We start from the raw sequence: 13,330 nt of genomic DNA, 5'->3' as shown, positions 1-13,330 counted from the left end.
GTTAGGTAGGTGTACGGCCGGAGCCGTGTTTGAGTTCGTGACGCCACCCACGGGACGTGGTGAAGATGTAGACATCACCACTGCAGTTACGGGGGCACCCGGGGGAGATGGTCGTTCAGCAAGATATTAACCCCTCCGTGGGCAGAGATGGTGGCCCCAAGACCCGTTTTGGGGAGAGTAGTGGCTGGGCGGTGCAGGGCGGTGCACGGCCGGATGGCACTGTTGTACTCACGATTATTGACACACACAAGTCTCTGGTAAACAAAGTTGATGGTGGTCGGTGCCCGCAGCCGGCTGCGTCTGGTCCCCCACCCGGGTTGGTGGTCTTGGCCTTTCTCCTTTTACCCTGTCCCGGTCCACCACGGTTCCTCCAAGCCGTCTTCCCGGCTCCTGCAGGCTAGGCCACCGTCTGCCTCCTAGCCACGGTACCAGGGCTACGACCCTAGCACCCGTCAGTGTCACTACTCTCCAACTCAACCTCACTCCACTTCAACTACACTCCACTCTACTGAACTCTACTGAACTGAACTGCACTGCTTTTTCCTGCCTCAGGCCCTCTGGACTCCTCGGTGGGTGTGGCCAACAGCCTGACTCTGCCCCCCTGGTGTGACCATTAAGCCCTGAGGGAGGTGACTAGGGTTTGAATGGTTGGCTGCTGTTACCTTTTTAGGGGACAGGTGTTGTGCAGGGCCTATCTGTGACTACATGGCTAGTCCAGGGCGTCACATGACCATTTTACAAGCTAGAAGTTCAGGTGCCCATTGACTTTTATGAGGGTCATTGTCTGGGTCAAGTTTGGGCCAAACTTTTTTTTAAAGTCCAGCCGAACCCGAACATCTATGGGTCCACTCATCTCTAATGCTTAGGCATCAATCTACCATAAAGACCAAATAGAAAAAAAAAGCAGAGGTATACATTTTTTTGCCGTTGCCTTCTGGATAGTAAGGGTATGTGCGCACGTGTGCGTATTACATGCAGTTACGCTGCGTTCTGCACCGCAGCGTAACTGCATGCGTCCTGCGTCCCTTGCACAATCTATGGAGATTGTGCAGGGGCCGTGTGCACGTGGCATGTTAGAACGCAGCGATTCGGCTGCTTGCCGAATCGCTGCGTTCTAAGAAGTGACATGTCACTTCTTTCGTGCGGTTTGCATGCTGTCTATAGGGAGAGGCAGCATGCAGAGCGCACGAATCTGCCGGCACCATGCGCTTCAGAACGCAGCTTTTCAGCTGCGCTCTGAAGCGCACATTTTCGGTGCGGTGCAGAGCGCACACGTGCGCACATAGCCTAAAGCAAAGTATTCTGGACTTTCCTATACTGACAAATAAATGGCAGACACATACCAGGCAGATGTAGGCCAAAAAACCTCATTTTTGGAGTTTAGTAAATGGCACCTATGGGAACGTTAAAGTTTACCGTAGGGGAAGAAGCTTGTGAAGAATACTTTTAGTTAAGTGCATTTAGTGTGCACTTAGCCTTACTTCAATATTAATAGCTATGCAAATATCCACCTTTTTACTGTGTTCCTTGTCTTTAGTTAGCAAACACTTGGCTACTGCACAGAAACAATGCAGACAATAGGTGTCAGTATTGTCCATACCAGCAGGGCCAGTTTTAGACAAAGTGCGGCTTTGAACAAAAATTAAAAAAGGGACCGAGATGCATATTGTAACATCATAGAGTAACATTCGGAGTGCATTTACACAAGCTGAGTTGAGATAGTTAAATGAGCACCAACACCAATATTCAAGTTATACGGTGCTTTTTTTACTGCCACTTTACATAGGCTGACGAAGAGAGATGGGCAATTAATTTTCCTAAGGGGCCACATGAGAGACTGACTGTTATGGAGGGCCAAAAACAATATGAAATTAATTTTGCACAATACAAATATTAACATATTAATTATAAGTAGTATATTCATTGCAGCACTTAATATTGAGCAAAAATAAGTATGCAGAAACCCCTCTATATACCATATGAGCCCCCACAGAGCCACATAGGCCCCTATATACAGTATGCGTCCCCACACAGCCCCCAATCTAGCCCACACAAAGACCCAATATACAGCATGAGACCCCAAATAGCCCCAATATACAGCATGAGCCCCCTATATACAGTATCAGAACCTTTATATACAGTATTAGCCCCCGCACTGTCCCCCTACAGACAGTATGAGCCCTCACACAGCCCTCTAATATACAATATAAGCCCACAAACATCTCCCCATATATAGCATGAGCCCACAATATATAACATGATCCCCCTATATACAGTATCAGAACCCTTATTTACATTATGAGCCCCAACATGGTATGACCTCTCACATAGCCTCCTTATACATGGTAAGAGACCCACAAGCTCCTCTATATACAGTATAATCACTCACATATATTTCTTATACATAGTATGAGCCCCTACACAGCCTCTTATATACAGTATGAGTCCCACAGTCCCCTATATACACAGTAAGAACCCCCACACAGCCCCCCTTTATACAGTAGGAGCCCCCACATAGTCTCCTCATACACAGTCTAAGCCCTGACATAGCCCCTGTATACAGAATTCTGACATAGTCCCTTATATACAGTATGAGCCCCTTATACACATTTTGAGCCCGCAAAAAGTGCCCTATATACAGTATGAGCCTTCACATAGCCCTCCTATACACAGTAAGAGCTCCCACATAGCCTTCCTATACTCAGTATGAGCCATAGATACACATTGAGAGCCCCACATAGTTCCCTTTTATACACAGCATCATCCCCAGATGACCTCCCTATAATGCCCTGATGAAGGAGTGTTTATAGTTTGAAATGCATTGACATTAAATCACAATCCAGAATCAACTTATCTCTGCCTTTATTCTTCATCGGCAGCGTGCAGCGTTCAGCTTCCCTGAAACTGAGATGCAACACGATGGCCAAGACCATACAGTGGTTTAACAAGACATGTTCCACTCAAAACAGGCCTCACAATGGTTGACCAAAGAAGTTGAGTGCATGTGCTCAGTGTCCAGAGATTGTCTTTTCGTCTAATCAATGCATCACTTCTGGGGCAGCTATGGGCTATTATTTTTAGTCTGGAAGGGCTGAATAACCAGTGATCTTCCCAGCTTGATATCAGCCCCTAATTCTCTGCTTTACCTTGGTTGGTTATCAAAAGTAGCGAGGACCCAATGCCATTTTAAAAAATTTCAAGAACATTTAAAAAAAAAAAAACCAAAAAAACAATGGCATGGGATCTCCTCTATTTTTAAAAACCAGGCAAGATAAAGCAGACAGCTGAGGGTTGCAGCCCATAGCTGTCTTCCTTATGTTTGCTGGTTATCAAAAATGCTGGGAATTCATGTAGTTTCTTTCATTTAATTATATATTTGGCTACATAACTGTACATACTATGTACTGTACAGTCATGGCCAAAAGTTTTGAGAACGACACCAAAATTATATTTTCACATGATCTGTTGCCCTCTGGTTTTTAATTGTGTTTGTCTGATGTTTACATCACATACAGAAATATAATTGCAATCATATTATGAGTTCCAAAAGGTTATATTGACAGTTAGAATGATTTAATGCAGGAAGTCAATATTTGCAGTGTTGACCCTTCTTCTTCAGGACCTCTGCAATTCTCCCTGGGATGCTCTCAATCAACTTCTGGACCAAATCCTGACTGATAGCTGTCCATTCTTCCATAAGCAATGCTTGCATTTTGCCAGAATTTGTTGGTTTTTGTTTGTCCACCCGTCTCTTGCTGATTGCCCACAAGTTCTCAATGGGATTAAGATCTGGGGAGTTTCCAGGCCATGGACCCAAAATCTCTATGTTTTGTTCCATGAGCCATTTAGTGTTCACCTTTGCTTTATGGCAAGGTGCTCCATCATGCTGGAAAAGGCATTGTTGGGCGCCAAACTGCTCTTGGACAGTTGGGAGAAGTTGCTCTTGGAGGACATTCTGGTACCATTCTTTATTCATGGCTGTGTTTTTAGGTAAGACTGTGAGTGAGCCGATTCCCTTGGCTGAGAAGCAACCCCACACATGAATCGTTTCAGGATGCTTAACAGTTGGCATGAGACAAGACTGGTGGTAGCGCTCACCTCTTCTTCTCCTAATAAGCTGTTTTCCAGATGTCCCAAACAATCGAAAAGGGGATTCACCTGAGAAAATGACTTTACCCCAGTCCTCAGCAGTCCACTCCCTGTACCTTTTGCAGAATATCAGTCGGTCCCTGATGTTTTTTCTGGAGAGAAGTGGCTTCCTTGCTGCCCTCCTTGAAACCAGGCCTTGCTCAAAGAGTCTCCGCCTCACAGTCCGTGCAGAAGCACTCACACCAGCCTGCTGCCATTGCTCAGCTAGCTCGGCACTGCTGGTAGTCCGATCCCGCAGCTGAAACAGTTTTAAGATACGGTCCTGGCGTTTGCTGGTCCTTCTTGGGCGCCCTGGAGCCTTTTTGGCAACAATGGAAGCTCTCTCCTTGAAGTTCTTGATGATGCGATAGATTGTTGACTGAGGTGCAATCTTTGTAGCTGCGATACTCTTCGCTGTTAGGCCATTTTTGTGCAGAGCAATGATGGCTGCACGTGTTTCTTTAGAGATAACCATGGTTAACTGAAGAGAAACATTGATACCAAGCACCAGCCTCCTTTTAAGGCCAGAATCACACTTGCTAGTGCATCGCGTGTAACTCGCGCGAGTCCCTCATGGTAGAACCCGGCATGGCCGCACACTCTCCTCACAGGAGCGGGTCGGTTGCATGTATATCTATGCAGCTCAGACGCTCCTGTATGCATAGTGTGCGGCCATGCCGGGTTCTACCATGAGAGACTCACGCGAGTTACACGCGATGCACTAGCAAGTGTGATTCTGGCCTAAAGTGTCCAGTGGTGTCATTCTTACTTAATCATGACTGATTGATCGGCAGCTCTGTCCTCATCAACACCCACACCTGTGTTAATGGAACAATCACTAAAACAATGTTAGCTCCTTTTAAGGCAGGAATGCAATGATGTTGAAATGTGTTTTGAGGGTTGAAGTTCATTTTCTTAGCCAATATTGACTTTGCAAGTAATTGCTGTTAAGCTGATCACTCTTTATGACATTCTGGAGTATATGCAAATTGCCATTAGAAAAACTTAAGCAGTAGACTTTGCAAAAATTAATATTTGTAGCATTCTCAAAACTTTTGGCCATGACTGTAGCTATCTATCTATCTATCTATCTATCTATCTTTCCACATCTTTAACACATAAAATGAACTTAATTTCAGTGTCATACTTTTTTTTTTGGTATGTGTCATTATCTGTGCTGCCGTTAAAAAACAGACATGTCTCAGAGTGGTCCCTGTGAAAACACGTAGGTGTGAAGATCCCCATTGATTTTAATTACTAAACAATTAGTATGCGTGTGAACATGTCTCTAGTTCATGTGAAAATGAACAACACACGTACTGGCAACACGGATGTGTGAAGAGGGCTTAAGGCTATGGGTGAACTATGCTTTTTTTCACGCTGCATTTTTTTGTGCGTTTTTGTCCACAATTTTTGTCTGCATTTTTGGCTGCGTTATTGTGCACTGCATTCAATGAGTGAAAAACGCTGTGAAAAATGCAGAAATAATTGACATGCAGCGTTTTTGTGGTCACCACAAAAACGCAGCTACAAAAAAACGCTGTGTGCGGACAACACTTCTGAAAACCCATAGACATTGCTGGGGAAGCAATGTCACAGCGTTTTCTGCACAAAAACGCGGTAAAAACGTCTAGTGCGCACAGGGCCTTAAAGAGAGTTTTTGGAGCAGAAACTCAAGAAATCCTCTTCATAAACATACTCAAAACTCGGAGATTGAGAAGTTTTAACATAGCCCTCAGTACAAGAACACAGCACCAAGCATAGTGCAGGGATCAAAGGTAATGTTGGGTCAGCCCCATATACAGTTGTATTGCTTGAATCTACAATTCCCAGTATGTCCTTAATAATGGTAAGGAGATGCTGGGAAAATTAATAATGCACCCCCTACACCGCCCCTCTCCATAATACACCCTCTACACCGCCCCTCTCCATAAAATCTTTCTCACACTGCCCTATATATAATATCCTCACCTACACACTGCCCCATGTATAATATCCCCCACACACTGCTCCTCTGTATAATATACCCCCACACAATGCCCCTGGGTATAATATCTCCACACACACTGCCCCTCTGCATATCTCCCCACACACACTGCTCCTTTGTATAACATCCCCCAAACACAGTGCTACTCTGCATAATAATATCCCCACACGGACACTGATTCTCTGTATAATATCCCCCCGCACACATACTGCTCCTCTGTATATTATCCCCCCACACACACTGCCCCTCTGTATATTTCCCACACACACTGCCACTCTGTATAATATTCCCACACACACTGCCCTCTGTGTAATATTCCTCAAGTACGCTGCCCTTTGTATACTATCGTCCCACACAAGCTGCCCCTCTTTACACACACACCCACATATATATATATATATATATATATATATATATATATATATATATATATATATATATATCCTCCCACACACACTGCTCCTCTGTATATCACCCCCACACACTTGCCCTCTGTATACTATCTCCCCAGAAACCCACATTACCCCTATGTATCCTCCTTGTATATATGTCCCTATCCTAGTATATATGCCCCCATCCTGGGCCCTTCCCGGTATGTATGTCCCCATCCTGGTTTATTGTCCCATTCCTAGTATATATGTCCTCCTTCTGATATATATGTCTTCATCCTGGGACCCTCCTGGTATATATGTCCCCATCCTTGTTTATTTGACCCCATCCTGATATATATGTCCCCATCCTGGGCCCCTCCAAGTATGTATATCCCCTTCCTGGGCACATTCTGGTATATATGACCCCATCCTGGTTTTTGTCCCCTTCCTGGTATATTATTATTATTATTATTATTATTTATTTATAGAGCACCATTAATTCCATGGTGCTGTACATGAGAAGGGGGTTACATACAAAATACGTATACAAGTTACAGTAGACAGACTAGTACAGAGGGAAGAGGGCCCTACCCTTGCGGGCTTACATTCTATAGGATTATGGGGAGGAGACAATAGGTGGGGTGTAGGTCAGGCGGCAGCTCCGCACGGTGGTCGGGCGGCAGCTCCGCACGGTGGTCGGGCGGCAGCTCCGCACGGTGGTCGGGCGGCAGCTCCGCACGGTGGTCGGGCGGCAGCTCCGCACGGTGGTCGGGCGGCAGCTGCGCACGGTGGTCGGGCGGCAGCTGCGCACGGTGGTCGGGCGGCAGCTCCGCACGGTGGTCGGGCGGCAGCTCCGCACGGTGGTCGGGCGGCAGCGAGTTCATTGTAGATTGTAGGCATTTCTGAACAGGTGCGTTTTCAGGTTCCGTTTGAAGTTTGCAAGGGTAGGGGATAGTCTGACGTGTTGAGGCAGCGAGTTCCAGGAGACTGGGGATGCTCGGGAGAAGTCTTGGAGTCGGTTGTGTGAGGAGCGAATGAGAGAGGAGGAGAGGAGGAGATCTTGGGAGGACCGGAGGTGACGTGTTGGAGTGTAGTGGGAGAGTAGTTCGGAGATGTACGGAGGGGAAAGATTATGCACAGCTTTGTAGGTCAGTGTTAGAAGTTTGAATTGGATACGGTGGAAGATTGGAAGCCAGTGGAGGGACATGCAGAGAGGAGAAGCGGGGTGGTATTGAGGAGAGAGGTGGATAAGTCGGGCAGCAGAGTTAAGGATGGACTGGAGAGGGGCAAGCGTGTTGGCAGGGAGGCCACAGAGGAGGATGTTACAGTAGTCGAGGCGGGAGATTATGAGGGCATGCACTAGCATTTTAGTAGATTGCAAATTGAGGAAAGGGCGGATTCTGGAAATATTTTTGAGTTGAAGACGGCAGGAGGTGGTGAGGGATTGGATGTGTGGTATGAAGGATAAGGCAGAGTCAAAGGTCACTCCGAGGCAGCGAACTTTGGGTACTGGCGAGAGCGTGGTGTTATTTATTGTAATAGATAGATCAGGTGGAGAGTGTAGGTGAGACGGAGGAAAGATGATTAGTTCAGTTTTGGCCACATTGAGCTTTAGGAAGCGAGAGGAGAAGAAGGAGGATATAGCAGATAGACATTTCGGGATTTTGGACAGCAGAGATGTGGCATCTGGGCCAGAGAGGTAGATCTGGGTGTCGTCGGCATATAGGTGGTATTGGAAGCCATGGGACTTTATGAGTTGTCCCAGGCCAAATGTGTAGATAGAGAAAAGTAGGGGTCCTAGGACAGAGCCTTGAGGGACGCCAACAGAGAGATGGTGGGATGAAGAGGTTGTGTGGGAGTGGGAGACACTAAAAGTGCGATTTGAGAGGTATGAAGAGATCCAAGAGAGGGCAAGATCTCTGACACCAAGGGAAGAGAGGGTCTGTAATATATGGTATATATGTTCTCATCCTGGTATACATGTCCCCAATCGAATTTATTTGTCCCCTTCCCAACATATATGTATGTCCCCATCCTGGGCCCCTCCTGGTGTATATATAGTCCACTACTAGGCACATGCTAGTAGATATTTCCCCATCCTGATTTTTGTCCCTTTCCTAGTATATATGTCCTCCTTCTTGTATATATGTCTCCTGTCTGGGCCCCTCCTGGTATATATATATATATCCTCCTCTTGGGCACATTCTAGTATATATGTCCTCATCATGGTTTTTGTCCCCTTCCTGGTATATATGTCATCCTTCTTGTATATATATCTCCATCCTGGGCACCTCCTGGTGTATATATATCTCCCTCTTGGGCACAATCTGGTATATATGTCCCCTTCCTAGTTTTTGTCCTCATCCTTGTATATATACAGTGGAACCTGGGTTAACGAGTAGCCCAGTTAGCGAGTATTCCGCTTAACGAGCAAAGCTTTCTGTAAATTTGTAACTCACGTTACGAGCAAGCTTTGCCATACAAGCAAAATACTCACCGCACACACTTCCGGTTCCGTACACCCACCGCACTCTGACCCGCTCTTACAGTCCACACAAACACACATAAACACGCACAAACACACACAAACACAAACATATTATGCTCACCTTACCTTCCATTTCATCGTCGGCGTCACGGTTCTTGTAGTTAACCGGTACAGGATGTGTATCGGTAACCATCGCGACGAGGGAGGAATTTCCGCTGTCACCCGCTACTCAAAGGCAGCGCGCTGACAAATCAGAGGCAAGCAGCTCCTGCCTGTCAGCGCTCTGGCAGCGGAAGTTCCGGCATCGGTCGCGATGGTTACCCAATATACATCCTGCAGCGGCGAACTGCAAGATCCAGGAGGCGGCCGATGGAACGGAAGGTAAGATGAGCATAATATGTGTGTGTTTGTGCATGTGTGGAATGGCACAATAGGGCACCAGGATGGGACATTTAACAAGTTGTTGAACGAATTGTCTGCATTGCAATGATTTCCTATGGGAAATCTTGCTTTGCTAGACGAGTAACTTGGTTAACAAGCACACTCCCAGAATGGATTGTTCTCGTTAACCAAGGTTCCACTGTATCCTCTTTATTGTATGTTTGTCCTCTTCCTGGGCCTTTTCTCGTACATTCGTCTGCTGCAAAAAGAAAAAAAATATTTTACTCACTCTCCCCGTCTCCCATATTGCATGGCGTCCTCTCTGAGCCACGAAACATTTCAGCTGGATGTGCGGCCTCCGAAGCTGAAGCAAGGCAAGGACTGGGGTTAGTGGGCCAACCACGCACCAACCCTGACGTTCTTCAGCTCACGGAGCGCCTACCTTTCCCTGCCGGATGTCCCATCCTCGCCACCTCCGCGTTGCCTGCAGCAGAATGATGACCTCATCATGCTGCTGTACACTGACTGTGGGATGAGGTGCCGGCACCCTGCTCTGCTCCACTGACCTTGCTGACCTAGAAGGGCTTTACATGCAAATTAGCTGTGTGCAGTGGCTGAAGTGACACTGGCGGGCCCCTTGCTGCGGCTGTGACTGGGGACCAGTAAGAGGGGGGCCCAGCCAGGATCCGGGGCTTAATAAAGCTAAGTAATTACCTTGGGCACGGCCAGGCCCCCCTCTTACTGTGCCCCATACACCAATCATGATTGTCATGCCCTGATGGCGGCCCTGTTGATGAGACATAGTATCATCAGTGGCATAACTAGAGTCCAATGGGCCCTGGTGTGGAGTTTGGGCCTGGGCCTAAGCCTGGGCCTACCATATCCTCCCCACCTCTCCACGCATGTTAGCATACATTTAATCTTCCGCTTCTCCATGGAATGCTTACGGGCGATGATGCAGGGAGCAGCGTCTGTCGGACAGGACCATGGCCCACTTTAAAGCCAATGGTGGGCAGCGTACGGACCGAGGGCCATATATTGTGTAGGCCTGAAGTATAAGAGCCCAGCATGGGGCACTTTGCATCTATGCAATGTCTATGAGACTAATTAAAACATCAGTACTGCGCTTTGCCATCTTGAGCAGTTCAATAAAGAATAAAGAGACAGTTCACATGTGCAAACCCCACTTATGTAAAAGAGGGGACAAGGATCCTCCTCTGTGTTAGTTGTTTACTTAGGCTAAGTTCACACTTCCGTTGTTTTGTATCAGTCACAATCCGTCGCCTTGAGGAATTACGGTATCCTGCAAAATATTTTGCAGGATTTCAGTTTTTCCCCATAGACTTCTATTGGCGACGGATTGTGACTGATGATGCTGCGTTGCATCCGCTGCGTCGCGGTCAGTCGTTTTTTGACTGACCGCCGGGCGGGAGCAACGCAGCATGTAGCGTTTTTTGTGCAGTGGAATCCATTGGATTTTGCTGCGCATGCGCTCTCTGGCTCCCCGCACAGGTAACCAGGATAAACATCGGGTTACTAAGCAACGCGCTTTGGTTAGTTACCTGGTATTTACACTGGTTACGGGTGCAGGGAGCTAGCGCTGAGCGGTGTATGCTGGTAACCAAGATAAATATCGGGTAACCAAGCAAAAAGTGCTTTGCTTTTACCCGATATTTACCCTGGCTGTGCACAGAGCCAGACACTTCACCGCTCGGCTCCGCCCCCTCCCGCACTCAGCATGTATATACACACACACACACACACACTCACACTCACACTCACTTGTCCTGCAGTCCCCGCGGCACTGATGTCCTCAGTGCCACGGCCCCGCTCGGCTCCACCCACCCCGAACTCCGCCCCCTCACGCTCTGCCCCCCGCACACAGCATGTATACATATACACACACACACACACACACACACTCACCTGTCCTGCAGTCCCCGCGGCACTGACTACTCAATGCCACGGCCCCGCTCGGCTCCACCCACCCTGAAGTCCGCCCCCCGCACACAACGGAATCCGACAAAGAATTCTGTTCTTTGTCATCCGTTGTCATCCATTGTACAGCGCAAGCGACGCATGTGACTGATGCAAAACAACGGAAGTGTGAACTTAGCCTTACTCAGCTGAGCCCTAACAATATAGCAGTTACCACCAATTGAATGGATCATAGGTGATTTTGTTATTACTAGAAGAGCTCTATATATATTTACATAACTATGAAGATTTACATATAGATATAAATAAAAACATTTTAGTATCACATCTAGTTATTTAATAAAAAAAAAAGAAAAATATGAGCCCACTTGCCGTGCCATTGCTATTACACAATGCCGTGACTCGGATTCGAACCGAGGTTGCTGCGGCCACAACGCAGAGTACTAACCACTATACGATCACGGCGAGCTACTCAGGCTCCTGTGTGCTGCCCCTGTCACTGAGCTTCTTAGCTTTACAATGACGTGACGTCACAATCACCATGACAACCTTTCTTGCTTGCTGCTTATTTTTGTTTGCTCATCACTGTTTTTTAAATGCAATAAATGATGTTTTACAAACAGAAGCCATTGCTAATTCCAGGACAGGTTGGAAACGGAACAGCAATGCTACCCTGCAACAGCTTCATAAGAGAGAAATACATGTGATCTCACATACATTTGTAGGTAAAATAATACATGTATTCATAACAGTGAGAATACTTATTGTTATGCAGCAATACATCATTTACATAGCTCCATAGACTTATACTGAATGATCAATGTATTAGCCTTGTGTTACAAGAAGAAAACATAATGAAAATGAAATATTTCAATATTAAAGGAAAAAAAAAACAAAAATCATGAGCCCACTTGCCGTGCCATTGTTTTTACACAATGCCGTGACTCGGATTCGAACCGAGGTTGCTGCGGCCACAACGCAGAGTACTAACCACTATACGATCACGGCGAGCTACTCAGGCTCCTGAGGCCGGCCCCCGTCCACACTGCTCTTCACACTCACAGTGTGGTGACGTCACTGACAAGCCCTGCTGCATGTGGATGTGGAGCTGGAGCTCTCCTATGATATTTACTGTAATATTATTTTATCTGGTGCTGAAGTTACCGCAGACTTATACAATAAATGTTCTCTGTCTCATCACAGGAGCTGATTGCAAAACTAATGTAAAATCACAAATACATAGAAAGGAATTACTAAAATTATAAGAACTACTATCTATTCTAAGCATTCATCCATACAACTATATAAGGAGCTGAAATGCAACATTACCTATGTGTGGGATTGATATATATACATATATATATATACAGTATAATATATATATATATATATATATATATATATATATATATATATATATATATATATATATATATATAGTATAATATATATATATATATATACATAAATATATATACACACACACATAATGGAGTGACAGTGTATATACTCTAAAAATATACATATATACTGATATATATATATATATATATATTTATACATATAGATATATTATATATATATGTATATATATACACATATATATATATATATATCAGAAAGAAAAAAATATATATATGTATATATATACACACACACACAGTCTGTCCATATATATATAATAACAATAATAATGATATAAAAAAATATGAGCACTCCCAACTTATGTATATACAGAATCATGTGTGTTCATAACACACACACACACACACCACACACACACACACACACACACACACATATATGCTTTTATATGAGGGGGCACATATTTATATACAAACACCTATATATTTTGCAGACAAACCATCTCTGAAACAGTAGCAATAATATTTGAATTTAAAAAAAAATAATTCTGAGCCCACTTGCCGTGCCATTGCTTTTACACAATGCCGTGACTCGGATTCGAACCGAGGTTGCTGCGGCCACAACGCAGAGTACTAACCACTATACGATCACGGCGAGCTACTCGGGCTCACG

The 13,330-nt window shown here is 45.5% G+C and overlaps 3 non-coding genes across 3 annotated transcripts; all 3 read right to left on the bottom strand.

The window, feature by feature from the left end:
• Positions 1 to 11,686: 11,686 nt before the first annotated feature.
• On the bottom strand, positions 11,687 to 11,758 carry TRNAH-GUG (transfer RNA histidin (anticodon GUG)). Its single transcript has one exon. It is a non-coding gene; the product is annotated as a tRNA-His (tRNA).
• A 471-nt stretch (positions 11,759 to 12,229) lies between these two features.
• Positions 12,230 to 12,301, bottom strand: TRNAH-GUG (transfer RNA histidin (anticodon GUG)). The gene has a single exon. It is a non-coding gene; the product is annotated as a tRNA-His (tRNA).
• Positions 12,302 to 13,240: 939 nt separating this feature from the next.
• On the bottom strand, positions 13,241 to 13,312 carry TRNAH-GUG (transfer RNA histidin (anticodon GUG)). Its single transcript has one exon. It is a non-coding gene; the product is annotated as a tRNA-His (tRNA).
• Between the last annotated feature and the right edge of the window lie 18 nt (positions 13,313 to 13,330).

Source organism: Anomaloglossus baeobatrachus, chromosome 4 (genome assembly GCF_048569485.1).
Source record: "Anomaloglossus baeobatrachus isolate aAnoBae1 chromosome 4, aAnoBae1.hap1, whole genome shotgun sequence".
Lineage (NCBI taxonomy): Eukaryota > Metazoa > Chordata > Amphibia > Anura > Aromobatidae > Anomaloglossus > Anomaloglossus baeobatrachus.
The sequence above is the reverse complement of the archived record's forward strand: the minus strand, read 5'-3'. Positions and strand labels throughout refer to the sequence as shown.